This window comes from Lepisma saccharinum, chromosome 18, assembly GCF_977018435.1.
Source record: "Lepisma saccharinum chromosome 18, izLepSacc3.1, whole genome shotgun sequence".
Lineage (NCBI taxonomy): Eukaryota > Metazoa > Arthropoda > Insecta > Zygentoma > Lepismatidae > Lepisma > Lepisma saccharinum.
In genome coordinates this window covers 22,759,382-22,774,494 of record NC_139246.1, presented here as the reverse complement: position 1 = coordinate 22,774,494, position 15,113 = coordinate 22,759,382, and the positions used below count along the sequence as shown (strand labels likewise).

At 38.2% G+C, this 15,113-nt stretch overlaps 1 protein-coding gene across 1 annotated transcript in view; it reads right to left on the bottom strand.

Annotated features, from left to right (window-relative positions):
- Positions 1 to 4,638, bottom strand: part of Ccdc114 (Coiled-coil domain containing protein 114) — a 49,100-nt gene extending 44,462 nt beyond the window's left edge. Inside the window, exon 1 of the mRNA XM_083139619.1 lies at positions 4,463 to 4,638. The gene's annotated coding sequence lies outside the window, so the exon portion shown is untranslated. The remainder of the gene's footprint in view (positions 1 to 4,462) is intronic.
- Positions 4,639 to 15,113: the final 10,475 nt, after the last annotated feature.

Below are 15,113 nucleotides of genomic sequence, written 5' to 3'. Positions count from 1 at the left end.
ACTTGTCTTTAGTTTTATTTCGTTTTTTCCACCAAAAGTTATTAATGAAACTCTTCCATTTCTCAATAGTTTTCTGCACTGGTTTTGCTTGAATTTTTCTCATTTTCTTCTTCGATTACTTTCTCCACTCCTTCTAGCATGAATCATGTCTGTTGTCTGCCATCATATTCTTTTCCTCGGTAACCTTACTCATAATTTTGGTTCTCACTGAGAAGTCACCAGGTGTGCCAACAGGGTGGATTCATGATGCACGTCATGGGAATTTTTTTTGGGGGGGGACGGACAAAATTTCATAGTTTACCTACCAATTCTACATATCTTCACACAAAAATGGGGGGATTGTTTCGTTGGATTGACTTGTTATTGATTCTTAGTTATGGTTATTAGATGTTCAGCATCTACTTCATGATTTAACATCCACAAGAACACTATTTTCTGTAGCAAACATAAAGTAAGCCGTGCCTTTTCTTTCTTTAGTCTCTTAAGTTTAAATGGAAGAAAGGTTTCAAATGTCATGTGCCTTTCGATTGTTGGCATCTCAGCCAGTGGTAAACATGCCTGGTGTTTTCTTTCAGTTTTAGTGTTGGATGATTTCAGGCATGATTAGTTTTGCTTGTATGTGTTCCTGTGCTAAGACTCACTGGATAATTGTAAAATTCTCTCAGTTTCAAAATTTAATTTTTAAAAAATGAAATCAAATTGTCCAATTCAAACAAAAACCAATAACTGTATGTCTATGCAAACTATACTCGTGTATCTAGGGGGAGTATGATGAACAATTCATTTGGGGGAGGATATTGATGAACGACTTGGGGGGATGGGCACCCCTGGAAGTCACCATGTGGTAACAATAATAATATTTTTTTTAAAAAAAACACACATTCTGCAGACACATTGCATACACTGCTTGCACCACAATACGTTTCCTTTCATATTTGTAATTGTCTGGGAGAAAATGCATGTAACTTACATGTGAATTTGTCTCTAAATTGATTTCAAGGCTCAAGTTCCAATTGTTTCATCCCAAGCTAATCATGGTACACATACATTGTTAACATGGCTCCTATTTATGTCTCACTTCAGATGCTTATGTTTTCTAGAGAATGATTTTTCCTTCTATAAACTCCTATCTCCGTAAGTGTTTGCAGGTTAGGTAAAGTGGGTCAGATATACAGCTCTTAGCAGTGGCGCAGGAACATTTTTCATTTGGGGGGGTACAAAATTCAGCCTCCCATATATATAATGCAATAGAAAATCAGGAGTTCGAAATGTGAAAATTGCGAACAAAGATACATCTATTCATTTTAATGCAGGTTGCAATTTAAAGGGTGTGAGGAAGATTCCCAACCCCCACACTCTCTATCTTGAGCCATTCCAATCACGAATAATCATCTCCCACCTACCATAGAAACCATATTATTGAATATATCATACTTACAGAGTTCCACTTCACTTCAGATCATTTTAATGTCTCATGCCTACATATAAAAATATCTTTAAAATATTCATGGTAAAGCAATTATTTGTAATATAATTAGCTGTACCTAATGACGCTATTCACGCACTGAAAGTATACTAGTATTACACATACAAAACCGAAATCCTTCAGATCTCAGAGCAAGCAAGGAAAACCATATGCTCGAAAGTTTCTGTCATTTCAATCTTTGGTGGACAATATGAGAGCCAGCCAAGGTTTATTTTCATATGTAGTGTAGTGGTATTAAATGTAGAATGTGAATGTGGGTACATGCGTGTGTTTTAGGGTGACATGCCAATTCTTCGTCCTCCGTGGCGGAGTGGTTAGCATAGCGCGCGCTACGATGACAGAGGTTCCGGCCTGGACATGGGTGTTATTTGTTACTGTCCCTTCATCAATTTCATCATAATAATCACTCATCCTCACCTTCGTAATTAGCCAAAAGTGGCAGAAATGTGAAGTAAAATAAACCAAATCAATCAATCAAACATTCCCATCTCACTCAAAGACCTTGTGAATCCAATCGAAAATCAACTGAATGTGAGCAGGTTCAATGCAATAAACCTAACTTAAGTGATTAGAGAAATCATTTAGAAGTTTTGAACCTACTTTTCCTTTCCATAAATAGACCCCCAGTGCATTGTTTTCATGCAGAAAAATTTGCAAGAAGTTGGATCAAGTTTTAAGTATCACAGTGCCCTTGACAAGCAAAGTGGCAAACCATAGAACCTGCAGTGATTCTCATTTCTCTCGTACATTCATCTGATTTTCTTACAGTTTGACTTTAGGGTTTAACTTAAAATGGCGTTGTGTTTGTGTTTCATTGTATATCAAATTAGATTTTAAGCAATTAGTGTCTAATTCTAAGTACACCTAATACATATTTAAAAATAAGTCCTCCTCCCTCAGATAAAATCACAAATCGCACTGTTTTAATGTGTAGGAAGTATTTCATTTCACATGGGAATGATATCGCGATGAGACGAGTCCAGAATTGTCACAGCCTCATTTAGTCTCTTGTATGGTGAGGTCCTTCTCATCCTTGTTTGTGGTTATTCTTGTCTCGGTTTCGGATCAGAAGTTATTAAAACTTTTCTAGATCCACTTCATGCTCACATAGGCTAATCGGGACTGGATCTACAGTTTAAAGTGGAATCCAAAACACTGTGCATGTGGAACCCCTTAATTACAAGGCGAGGTGTCTTCTCCTGACCCACGAAATGTTTAGTATAAGCAACATGTACATTGTGTCACCACGCTCACAATGTACAATATCTCATTAAAGCAAAAACTTTAGTTGATAACGTTTTTCTGCTTTACACCTTGTTTCGACATTGCGAACCATCGAAGTACGGAATTTTATCTTGAATAGATTAAAATGGGCAGCACAGGCTTGCAATTGTCACTACTGGATTTACTTTGCAATTACAATAAATAAAATACACGGCTAATTTCAAAAATAAATTAGATAAACACTTGGTATGTCTGAAAAAGAGATAGCATTTTAAATTTATTTTAAGCAATTTCTTCAAACATGATAACCAGAGTTTCCAACGAGATCGTCTCTTACATCAAGTATCGTCTCGCTTTGATTTTGCAGAGATTTATTTCATTCTCCTCTTTAAATTTGAAAGAAAACAGATTTTTCTTGTCTTAGTAACATCTGTATGTTCAACAAATCTCTTCGTATGAGATATATAGGTTTAAGTATAGTTTTCCGAATAACCTCTTACAAAGTTATGAAAGTTATGAGTGAGGTACAGGAGTAGATTGTAACCCCCAAGTTGGTCAGTCGTGTCCAGTCTCGTTTGTGTAAGTATTTCGTTTCGGAAAATTCCATTTGAAAAATTCAAAAGAAAAGGAGGTCAGTCGTATACTCTTCTGACTAAGATTTATATCTTATCTTCGAATAGATGCAACTGTTTCTTAAGAGAAGTGTACCCCCCTTAAGCAAAAGAGCACTCACCTGGAGAGTGATTTTCTGCGAGTAGGCTAAACTTTACCTGATTCCACTGTTCCACACACATTTTAAACAATTTTCATCTCCTTAAAGAAGTTTCCAAGAACAGAGGTCAATGAACTAAATCATAGCAAGCACAATGTAGTAGAATAAGTTTACAATGGTTTGAATTTCTGTGGTAAGGAAGATAATGGTTATGAGTTATAAACAATTTAAACTTTTTTATTGGGCTAATTAAAAATAGGTTATTTTAACAATAGCACCTTGCGTCTGTCAAATTATCTAAGGGGGGTACAGGGGGTACAATTAGATTTACGAGTTTAGGGGGTACAGTACCACCTTCAACAATTTAGGGGGGTACAATGTACCCCTGTATCCAACCGTTCCTGCGCCACTGGCTCTTAGCATTGGAATAACATCCCTCAATGGATCAACACCTGATCACTGATATATGTGGTCTCAAGCACAAAAGCCCCTTCGAGACAACCAAAAATAGCTGACTCAGGAACGACTGCTCGCTGGAAAGAGTAGAGGTGATGATGCTTGCATGAGCTATGATACAAATCATAGTTTATCTGATAAGTAATACTTAGTGAAGCGTTTAACCGTGTTAATTGCTTTCTCCAAGCTTCAAAGTTACTTCCCACAATAGTTTCCAGTATTCTAAAACACTTCCTAATACTCCCATAAAACTTGCAAAAATTGTGGACCTTTCGGAACTGATAATGATTTTGGTGGTACAGAAACAACACATCGAGTTATAATATGCTTTAAAAGTGTGTGAGATTCAACAAGATGTGACGTCTCAGTTACACAATTTTGCTACGAAGCCTGTGGATCTTGCATATTGTCAATTTACAAACAAGGTGTACCTGCAGCTTTTTAATTCGTACCTGATATTTATGTGACAAATTTATTAAATTCAATAGAAGGTTCTTCTATACTATCATGTACATATTTTCACTGCACAAAATAAATAAAAAAATCGAGTTCGAAATATTTACACTACGTATGTTTATACTTACGCTAGATAATCTACTTTATCACAGCAGCATAAAACAGTAACCAGTTCATGTGAACACAGTTTGGTGCTTATCTTCTCATATCAGGTGAACTGACAATCAAAACACACTTTTAATGAATAATGTTGCATATAATTAGAGATTATCATATTTTCCGTAGTGAAGGTAGACATTTTCGTTCGCAGATGTTTATCCTCATAAAGATCGTAGTCATAGCAACGACACTGTTGCCAGCCTCAGGACGGGAAAATTTCGACAATTCCCGACCAAGGATAATTTATTACCCTTGTCCCTGCACAGACGGTGATGTCTTGGCGGGTTCCCCCGTAACTTCCGGTTTAGGTCAGTCACCGTTGTTTCTAGTGTAGATTCACCGGCGTGCAAAGTAAAAATCATAGAAATGAGAACAGTTGTGCGACGATAGTAAACAACAGGGTTGGCATGTTTAAAACAGTTTGTTTTAAACGTTTAAAACACACGGCTTTGGTTTTTTTACAAATGTTTTAAACGTTTAAAACAATGTGTTTTAAACATGTTTTTTAGAAGTGTTTAAAACACATTTTGGTACTTGATATTTTATAGTCTGTGATATTTTTTGTTTGGCAACCCTGTCTTTTCATTGAATCAGTGTCAATTAATCCGTGCTTTACGGGTCTCAGTTATCGCACAACACTTGAGCAACCTTATGTTCTGACATCACGGGAGAAAGCTTTTTAATTTTGGCCTAGTCTGCTGCCACGCGCGTGTCAGCAGTAAGAATAAGCGTCAAATTTGCTCCTGCCACGTAATTCGTCTGCTAAGAGGATGTTACAAATCTTCAGAACAGATGAAGACGATAAAAATACAAGTATATGATAGCATACTACAAACAAGTATCTCATGTAGACGCACGACGAACTCAAAACGTACGAAAGTTTAGATATATATTCAATTATTTTGTAAATGAAAAAGTGAGGGAAAGATAATTCTATAAAACTAGTGATATTATTATATTATAACGTATGCTTAAGTGAATCTTTGGCAACAAATCTGCAGAAGTAATGACACATAACAAATGCTAGTAAATATATGTGCTTTCAACGTCGCCTTTCCGCCTGAGAAATTTAGGGAGAACCTATGATATGGCATGCCACTTTCACTTGCACGAATTTACTTCAAACAACAAGGGAGTTTTCAGACGGAAGCGACAAGCGATATCGGGATTTCGCACAGAAGCATTCGATCTAAAGCAAACCAGTCACCAGTCACGCTTGCGCAAATAACAGGCCGGTGCAACACAATGCACGGCATTGATAAAACAGCCCATTCCGAGCGACAAGCGACACCTGCAATTTGTCGTGTCTCTTTAATTCGGAAGGCGTTGCTTATTTTTTAATGTTGGTTTCCAAAAGACACGTATCGCAGCAGTCTGAAAGCTTACTTTCGAACCAATTCGTGTCGCACGTGTCGCTTGGACTGGATTGTTGCTTTCTCTACCATGCATCGTGTCGCCTCGGTCTGTTGTAGTAGTATGCAAGGTGGATTGTTTCCTTTAGAGTAAAGGAGCTGTTGCTTATCGCTTCGGTGTGTAATCTCCGTGCCACTTACAAGTGAATCCTCAGTGATCAATGAAATTTTTCGAACCGAAGCGACACAACAAGCTGCACGTGTCGCTCAGATTTTCAATGGCGTGTATTGTGCCGCCTGAGACTTGATTTCCCATGAGCGGTAAATGCTTATTTATAGACTAAATGGGCCTGTGTCGCTTGCAGGGTTGGCATGTTTAAAACAAAAGTGTTTAAAACACTATGTTTAAAACGTTTAAAACACACGGCTTTGTTTTTTTTACAAATGTTTTAAACGTTTAAAACAATCTGTTTTAAACATGTTTTTTTTACAAGTGTTTAAAACACATTTTGGTGGTAGATATTTTATAGTCTGTGATAATTTTTTTGTTTGGCAACCCTGTTTTTCATTGAATCTGTGTCAATTAATCCGGTCTTTACAGGTCTCACTTATCGCACAACACTTGAGCAACCTTATGTTCTGACGTCACGGGAGAAAGCTTTATAATTTTAGGCTAAATGCCTATGTTGTTAGGTTAGGCAGGCTAGCAATGTATGCACAAGGTAGCAAGATTGTTGTGCGACAAGAAAGACCCGTGCTTTACTGTAGAAATCGAAACCGCTCAGTTCCTTGTTTCGTATCGTCCTGTAAGTTTGAGACTGGTGGAAGCTTGAAATGGAAACTAATATCTAAATACACAATGCGTGATTTTGATCGTGACGTGATTTTTTTTCTTTTGCGATACGATTCATTGGTTTGTATAACTGAATGAAGCGCAGATGCTTACTTTTGGAAACATAATTTTGTACTTTGAAAAAAATCATCTGAAGAATCTATTATGACACTGCAGGTTGTTTTCTGCTATATAAACTGTTCAGGCAGCAGGAAATATTTCACCGTGATTTTTTCAGGACGAGGATAGGAATTCTATAATATTTAGTTTCTTGAAATTTAGATGAATATAAATCCTAACCTACTTCAGTAGTGGCGAAAAAAGGGGGGCTATTACCCACAACTTTTGTCCCTGCAGTCACGGCCGCCGACTTGTCAAAATTATTGGGGGGGCTCTGATCACTGAAATAAATTATTGAATTACTCACTCTCTCCCTTTTTTAAGTTTTGGCCACAGTGTTCGGAATCTCATAAAAGTCCGATCCGGACTTCGGTAAATGATTTCCCGAATTTTCGGGATCCCGTGCAGTCGGGAAATACCGAATGCTCATTTGAAAATGTCGTTATTTCTCGACGTTTTCTGCATTGTCAATTTCTGGAACTTACCGTAAATTGTTAGTTTTTAATCCAGAAATCACTTAAAGTGAAAATGACGTGTATAATTCGAGATTTTCAGAGCTTCGGGAAATTTTGAACATTTCCCGACTCAGTAGGGAAATTGAAAATTTTTCCCGTCCCGCACACCCCTAATAAAAGCCCATGAATTCCTCAAAAATGTCATTTTTTTATTCACAGTTCGAATGCAGAATATTAATTGTCCACGGTTGGATATGTCACAAGTTTCGTCAACCATAATAGCAAAATATTCCCGACTTTTATTATCTGCTACCACGGAGCGCAAAACAGATCTCCCTAATATATCAATGATCTCGTTCTGAATGTCATGCGAGAGCCATTTGTAGCCCGAACGTCCCATCCACTACCCTAGTTCATGCACATCGTCTTTTGAAACTCATGTTTAGTAAAAATTTTAACAATACTCATAATTACATACTTAGTATATACTAGTAATAAATCATGCGTTTTGCTGTCTCTGGTCATAGCCTCCCCAAAGTTGATGGTTTAGCGGTTTTACTCCACCAAAGTTGATGGTGTAGAAAATTTTAAATGTGTATTAAAAGTTAAGTTCATGTGGCACAGTTCAGAGTAAACTTTACAAGAGAAGCAAAATAATACATTAGATCCTCTTAAGCAAAATTATTTGGGTGGCTCTGCCCCCACATTGTTAATATTGGTGGGCTCGACTCCCCCTTAAGCCCCATGGAGTCGGCGCCTATACCTGCAGTAGAGGTGTGCGAGATCCCGAAAAGTCGGGACCGGGATCGGGAAAGAAAATTTCCGTCCCGATCCTGACTTTCCGACGTTTTGGGATCCCAAGCAGTCTGGAAATTCCGAATGGTCATTTTAAAACGTCGTCAATTCTAGACATTCTCTGCATTGTGGTTTTGTACCAGAAGTGCAAAAACAAGCACTTAAGATGGAAATTACATGTAGAATTCGAGATTTCAAGAGCTTTGGGAAATTTCGAACACATCCCGTCCCGAAAATTTTCCGACTTTTTCGGGAAATTGAGAATTTTCCCCGTCCCGACCCAAAAAATTCTGTACCCCACACCCCTACCCTGCAGTATGGTAAACCTTATCTCCAAAGGTAAATAAACTGTCCTTGTCGCCATTGTACTCATAAAAATGAGTATTTTTTCTCTTTAACGACTTTAACTATAATTTACTGGGAAAAGGTTGAATTTGTTTTGTTTAAAACATGTTTAAAACATGTTTTTTTAACTCATGTTTAAAACTATGTTTAAAACAAAAAAAACATGTTTTAAACAAAAAAAACAGTTTGTTTTGTTCTTTTTAAAAAAAACACAAATTTTGCCAACCCTGGTCGCTTGTCACTTCGGTACGAACCACTGCTGTCGCGTGTCGCTTCGGTTTGAAACCTCACTAAGATGGGTGTATTTCACCACAACACAATACGCAGATAAACGATCAACATGTTTGTAACAAAATGCAAGTCGTACAAATCCTTTCCGGGTAACCAATCCTTTCTTCGTTCTGCTTGTATCAACAGGTTTCGTCTCTCTACGTCCTTCGGAAACCTACGAAGTGATACTTGACTCAATGAATATGTTCCCGATCGAACTGTGCAAGCATATGCTACACAGCCGAAACATATTTCCTTGTAAAAGAATCTCCACTTTGCCCTTTCATATTAACGTCCATAGCACTGCAAGCGTAACTGGATGTTCGAGGGGGACCAGAAGAGTGCGCATGCTCCGCGGTAGCTCCGCCTTTAACACCGTCTATAACTGAATGAAGCGCGGACGCTTACTTTTGGTAACACAATTTTGTACTTTGGATAGATAAATTGATCTGGAGAATCTATTATGACACTGCAGGTTGTTTTCTCCTATATAAACTGTTCAGGCAGCAGGAAATATTGCACCCTTATTTTTCCACGACGAAGATAGTAATTCTATAATATTTAGTTTTGAAATTTAGATGAGTATGAATCCTAACCTACTTCAGCAGTGGCGGAAAAAGGTGGCTATTGCCCCCTACTTTTGTCCCTGCAGTAGATGTGTGCGGGATCCCGAAAAGTCGGTACCGGGATCGGGGGTGAAGGGTGGGGGTGGGGGAGGAATCCCGTCCCGATCCCGACTTTTCGGGGTCCCAAGCAATAGGGAAATACAGAATTATCGTTTTAAAAAGTCGTCAATTCTCGACATTTTCTTCTGTAAATGTATGTCTGGAACGTATCGGAAATTGTTAGTTTTTGTACCAGAAGTGCAAAAACAAAATTACGTGTACAATTCGAGATTTTAAGAGCTTCGGGAAATTTCGAACGTATCCCGTCCCTAAAATTTCCCGACTTTGTCGTGAAATTGAGCATTTTTCCCGTCTCGAATGTCGGGATTTAAAGAATTTCCCGTCCCGACCCAAAAACTTCTGTCCCGCACACCCCTTCCCTGAAGTATGGTAAACATTATCTCCAAATGGATATAAACTGTCCTTGCAGCCACTGTACTTCAGTAATATAGTTTCATAAAAATGAGTATTTTCTCTAGGGGGTGTGCGAGACAGTTTTTTTTGGTCGGGACGGGAATTTTTTTAAATCCCGAAAGACGGGAAATATTCGCCATTTCCCGACAAAGTCGGGAAATTTTCGGGACGGGAGATGATCGAAATTTCCCGAAGCTCTGAAAATCTCGAATTCTACACGTAATTTTCATCTTAAGTGTTTGTTTTTGCACTTCTGGTAAAAAACTAACTGCTCGGGAACCCGAAAAATTGGGAATTTTTTTTCCAGATCCCGGTCCCGACTCTTCGGGATCCCGAACACCCCTATTTTTTTCTTTAACGACTTTAACTATAATTTACTGGGAAAAGGTTGACTTTCTTTTGTTTAAAACACATGTTTAAAACATGTTTTTTTAACTCATGTTTAAAACTATGTTTAAAACAAAAAAAAACATGTTTTAAACAAAAAACAGTTTGTTTTGTTCTTTTTAAAAAAACACAAATTTTGCCAACCCTGGTCAAGAAAGGTATTTGTTAATTAAAGCATAGATTAAAGTCTTTACCACTGGTTTTACCATGAAGGAGTCGACTTGTTGAATTCTGTCTGTGGATAATCAACAGATTATATATACGTGACGGGCACTACACGCACCGCACGACGAACTTGTTGAATTCTGTCTGTGGATAATCAACAGATTATATATACGTGACGGGCAGTACACGCACCGCACGACGAACTCAAAACGTACAGTACATTTTTCAAATAGGTTCGCCTTGTGCTTCGGTGTGAGGTGGACGTGTGTGTTGTCTTTTGAGTTAATATTTGCGAAGGACCTATTTATATATGTAAATAGGAGGAAGGGTTTATTTTCTCGTGGGATGTTGTCGGATTTTGTCTGATACATTCCTTCAGTACACATGTCCAAAATCTCCGTCTTTAATGGCGATAGGGACAAACGGTGAAGAAGAAGAAGAACATTGTTCAATTTTTTTATGTATCGAATGAATTATTATTGTTACCACGTATCATACACAACAATGCTTATTTAATGGAGTGGCCACTAGAATTTATGTTTGTAACAACTGGATAGGTAGGGATTCGAACCCTGAAAAAAATGGCAGAGAAGCGAAGCAAAATAAATGAAATTCAAATCAATCTTTGCCATTTACTCGAATAGGATTGATTGATTGGATGTTTTAACTCCACATTATGCACAGTAAGGCTAATCGGGACTGGACCTACAGTTTAAAGTGGAATCCGAACCACTATGTGCCTCTACCGGGTATCGAATCCAGGACCCCTTGATTATAAGGCGACGACGTTACCACTGCGCCATCGAGGTGACCAAGGCATTTACTCGAAGAGTCGAGGTATGAAATGTTAGCTTTCCTTTCTTAATATGTTGGTTAATTGGTGCCTAAAAACTTTAAACCAGGTCTTTTTGTCGAATAATGGTTTCCCCATTTGTGTTACCCTTTATTGTTCCATTTTTAGCTGTACATTTGCTGTTAGCCCTGGGCTGAACCTTAGTGTCGAGAGCTCTCGTGTTATAATACCCACAAGCTTGACCTTCTGATGAAAAATCCCACTAAAGTTTGAAAAGCGCTAATTCTTTCTAAAGGCCGGAAAGGTTATCGTAAGTAAAAGGGTTAATTTTGTCATTTTTATAAATATATGAGAGAGTTATTTTTTTCTTCTTATATTTCTTTTACCAACATAATCTAAAGTATTGGTGTCAACTCTTGTATTGGGGTTTACTCATGTAAACCAAAAACTACCAGCGAATCAGTGTGAACCTTTAAATTTCTGTGAAGTTATTTCTTAGTTTTCTTCCGTAATTAAAAGTAAGGAAAGATAACCTGTTATTGTTTTCTTTCGTACATTAAAATTATAATAATACTAGATATTAGTTTATCTTGATCAAACTCTAATTAGAAGCAAAGATCACTTCTAATGTTATAAGGGGAAGGTTTGAAGAGCACTTAGTTGTGCTTGGGAGAGGGTGATATTAGTATGTGGTGTGAGGCAAACGCTAGTTTGAGTTTTGATTTTTACGCCTTGGTCCGGTTTCATCGCTGGGTCATCATCTGGTTTGGGTGTATCTGTAAAAGAGATTTATGAGCTCCAAGGTTAGTAGTTTATGTTATTGTGTGAGGTTGTGCCCTTAGGAGTATTTCTACTATGTTTTACATTCTACGCTACATAATATTGCATTACATCATATACCTATATACAATCACATACCATACTTGCCCCCCAGAATTTGCAGGTTTAATATAGTAACATTTACAAGTTAATGGTACTTTTGTCAACCTCCTCTGACCTGAGAAACAAAGTAATAAGTTTTTATTTTTTATGATTTTGTAAATTTAACAGTTATTTAGAAAATAAGTCGTGGCTGTTTTTTCATGGAATACAAAACTTTTAAACCCGTTTACAAGTTAAATACACCCCCCCCCCCCCCGGCCGATTAGGTCCGAAGTTACGCCCATCAGAAGAAAATATCGCAGGGGATGGGGATGGGGATGGTGACAAACTACAGTCCTGCCTAGAGCGCCAAAAATATCTAGCTACAGGTCTGGAAGGATAAAAAAAGAATAGTGGTGAACAATTTACCTACTGATATTTGTTCATTCCTCTCGACTAATTGTAACGTCGCTCTGAAATCAAGGGGGGCAGAATTGCTTACTCGGTGGGGGTACAATGTAGTTCTAATCCCACTTTAAGTTGTAGGTTCAACCCCGATTACCCTTTTTGGGCATAAAGTGAACTTTATAAAACAATCTTTCGTTGAACTTGATATTGGTTTGCATTTCTTGCATTTAAGTTTGAATGTGTATAATAATAATTATTATAATTAATAGACGTAATGAAAGCCGAAAACATCAAGATTTGATCAAATTGTCCTTTGTTCATCGAATACACTGGTATTGAAGGAAGGGACTGAACATTTTGCTACCCTTAGGCAGTGGCGTCTCGTGGCCTCAAATTTGGCCGGGGCTTATTTTTTAAAGAATTTAACATATAATGACAATTCACATGAATTACAAAAAATAGGTATTTTTTTCTTCTAGACTACAAAACTGGACTTACTTTTTTGCAAGAATTTAAAATGTAATGACAACTTACATTAATTACAAAAAAACGGGTATTTATCTTCTTCTAAACTACAAAACTGGACTTATTTTTTTAAAGAATTTAAAATATAATGACAATTCACATGATCACAAAAGAAACAGGTATTGTTGTGAAACATACCTTTCTACGAACGTTGACTCCTGTTCTTCTGCTCAGTAAATTTTGTTATTACTTTTTCGTTGAAGCCCTCTATGTTTGAAATGTATTCTTTCTCTATTGTAAGCAAGTGCCAAGGCATTTGGTCTGTCTTGTCCCATTGCATTTCTTAAGCAGGTTTTAATACGTTTCAATGTGCTGAAACATCGTTCAAATTCAGCTGTTGCCACTGGAGTTATTAAAACTATGTTTGTCATTTTTACTGTTTCTGAAAAGGTACCCTCTAAATAATTTTAAATAAAAAATGAATGCAATCTAATGATAGAGTTTATGTTTTTCAACTTTCACTACAATAAAGAACACGAAGTTCCCTCTTTAATTTTCCCTCTTCTATGAAGGGATAATAAATCTGGGAAGATGCCTCTGTTTAAAGATTGTTCTCTTTCATTATGTCCTCGTAGAGCAAGTTCATGTCGACCACAGAATTTTAAGCAATCGATAATTCTATTTAATATATGCCTATTTTTCCGGACAAATTCATTGTGTCTTGTAATTGACAGCCTATGTCCTTCATCAATTTGTGTTCGAACATCAACCCTGCCAAACTCACTCAAACATAGTGAATGAAAGCCACCAAAACACTACAGAACAACACGCGAGATCGAACGCGACGCAAGGGAACTAGCCCCGAATCAGCAGTCAAATCCATTGCACTCTTCCCTCCTCTCTCTGCTAGCACGTGCCCTTCACTGTAGCGTAGGTGGGTGTAGGCCACGCCTTCCTTTGCAACGTGCCCCGGAAAACGATAATTGACATCAATGCCGCTAGGAGCGCTGTCGTATCCATTGCAACAGACGATGAATTTACGTGGGTAAAAATCGCCTTTTAAAAGACTGTGTGATAGGTATGCGTTATGGTGATTGATAATTACGTGAATACGTCCGTTTTTCTTTAGGGGCTAAGCCCCGGAAGCCCCAAGGGACGAGACACCACTGCCCTTAGGATAAAAACACAAGGACCCTTGCTCATCGAACGGAGCCAGGTCAAGCCATAAAAATGTCAGGATATAATGAATGAACCAGATGTCGGACAGGCACCTCGAACAAGCCTCTCCCACTCAAACTGGTCCCCATTCTTTCCGTTGAGCGGGAAAAGAGGAGGGTGTCTTCCACGAAGGGGAGAAGTGACCTTGAGTGGACCAATCACAGAACCTTCAACTTGAAACAAGGGAGCCAAGATCAAACCGTGTTTGATCCTGGGAACATCTTGCGATGAGCGGGGCTTCACCATGTTTTTCCCCATTTGACTCCATGGTTTTGAATTACCGGAAACTTGTCCCTGCGAGTTTCTGGTGATGAGGGATGTGCTTCACTGTGTTTTTACCCTTAGAAAAAACAAAGAAAAAAGCAGTCGAACGAAACAGGGAAGAACGCCCGACTCCCTACTCTGTTTAAGTGGGGGAGAGTGGGTGGTCGGACGCTTGGCAACTCTGAACTAGCCTTTCTTTGTCGGTGCGTTCTGCACCCCAAGATTTATAGTTGTGGTTTTGCCTCCGATGGGGGACACGGAGGTCCTTTAAATATGGAACATACAATACCTTTCCTATTCTGGTTTCCAGGACAGGGGAGGTTTGCAGTTTATTCGTAAATCTTCCAGCATCTTTATATAGCCTATACGTGTGTAAAGTGCTGGTCCCCAAAGAAACCTCACTTTACTTCAAAGAAAGTTCCGAAAGATCAGTTTTCCCCCTTACAACCATATATCAGGTCCACGTGGAGTCCAGTAAATCCTCCCCTGAAACCTTTCCCACCAATAGCGTTCATCCAAGAAATGACAGCTCTCATCAAGTCCACGTGGACTAAATGAGATGTTGCTAATTCAGTTTCATAGAGATTTTTGAACACGAGGTTGCGGTTCTCTATCTTTGTTAGGTTGTGTTATTGTGTTTTGCTATTTTTCTATGCAATATGAAGACCTTGGGAGTAAAACGTCACAGTGAATGAATGGATGTCTAAACTCTGCAGGTAAAAGTGACAACAGCGCTTTGCCGAAAAACAGGTGGTGGCTCGAAACCAGATACGGTTCCGGTCAGCTTCCTCTGGGGTTATGTCAAAGATGC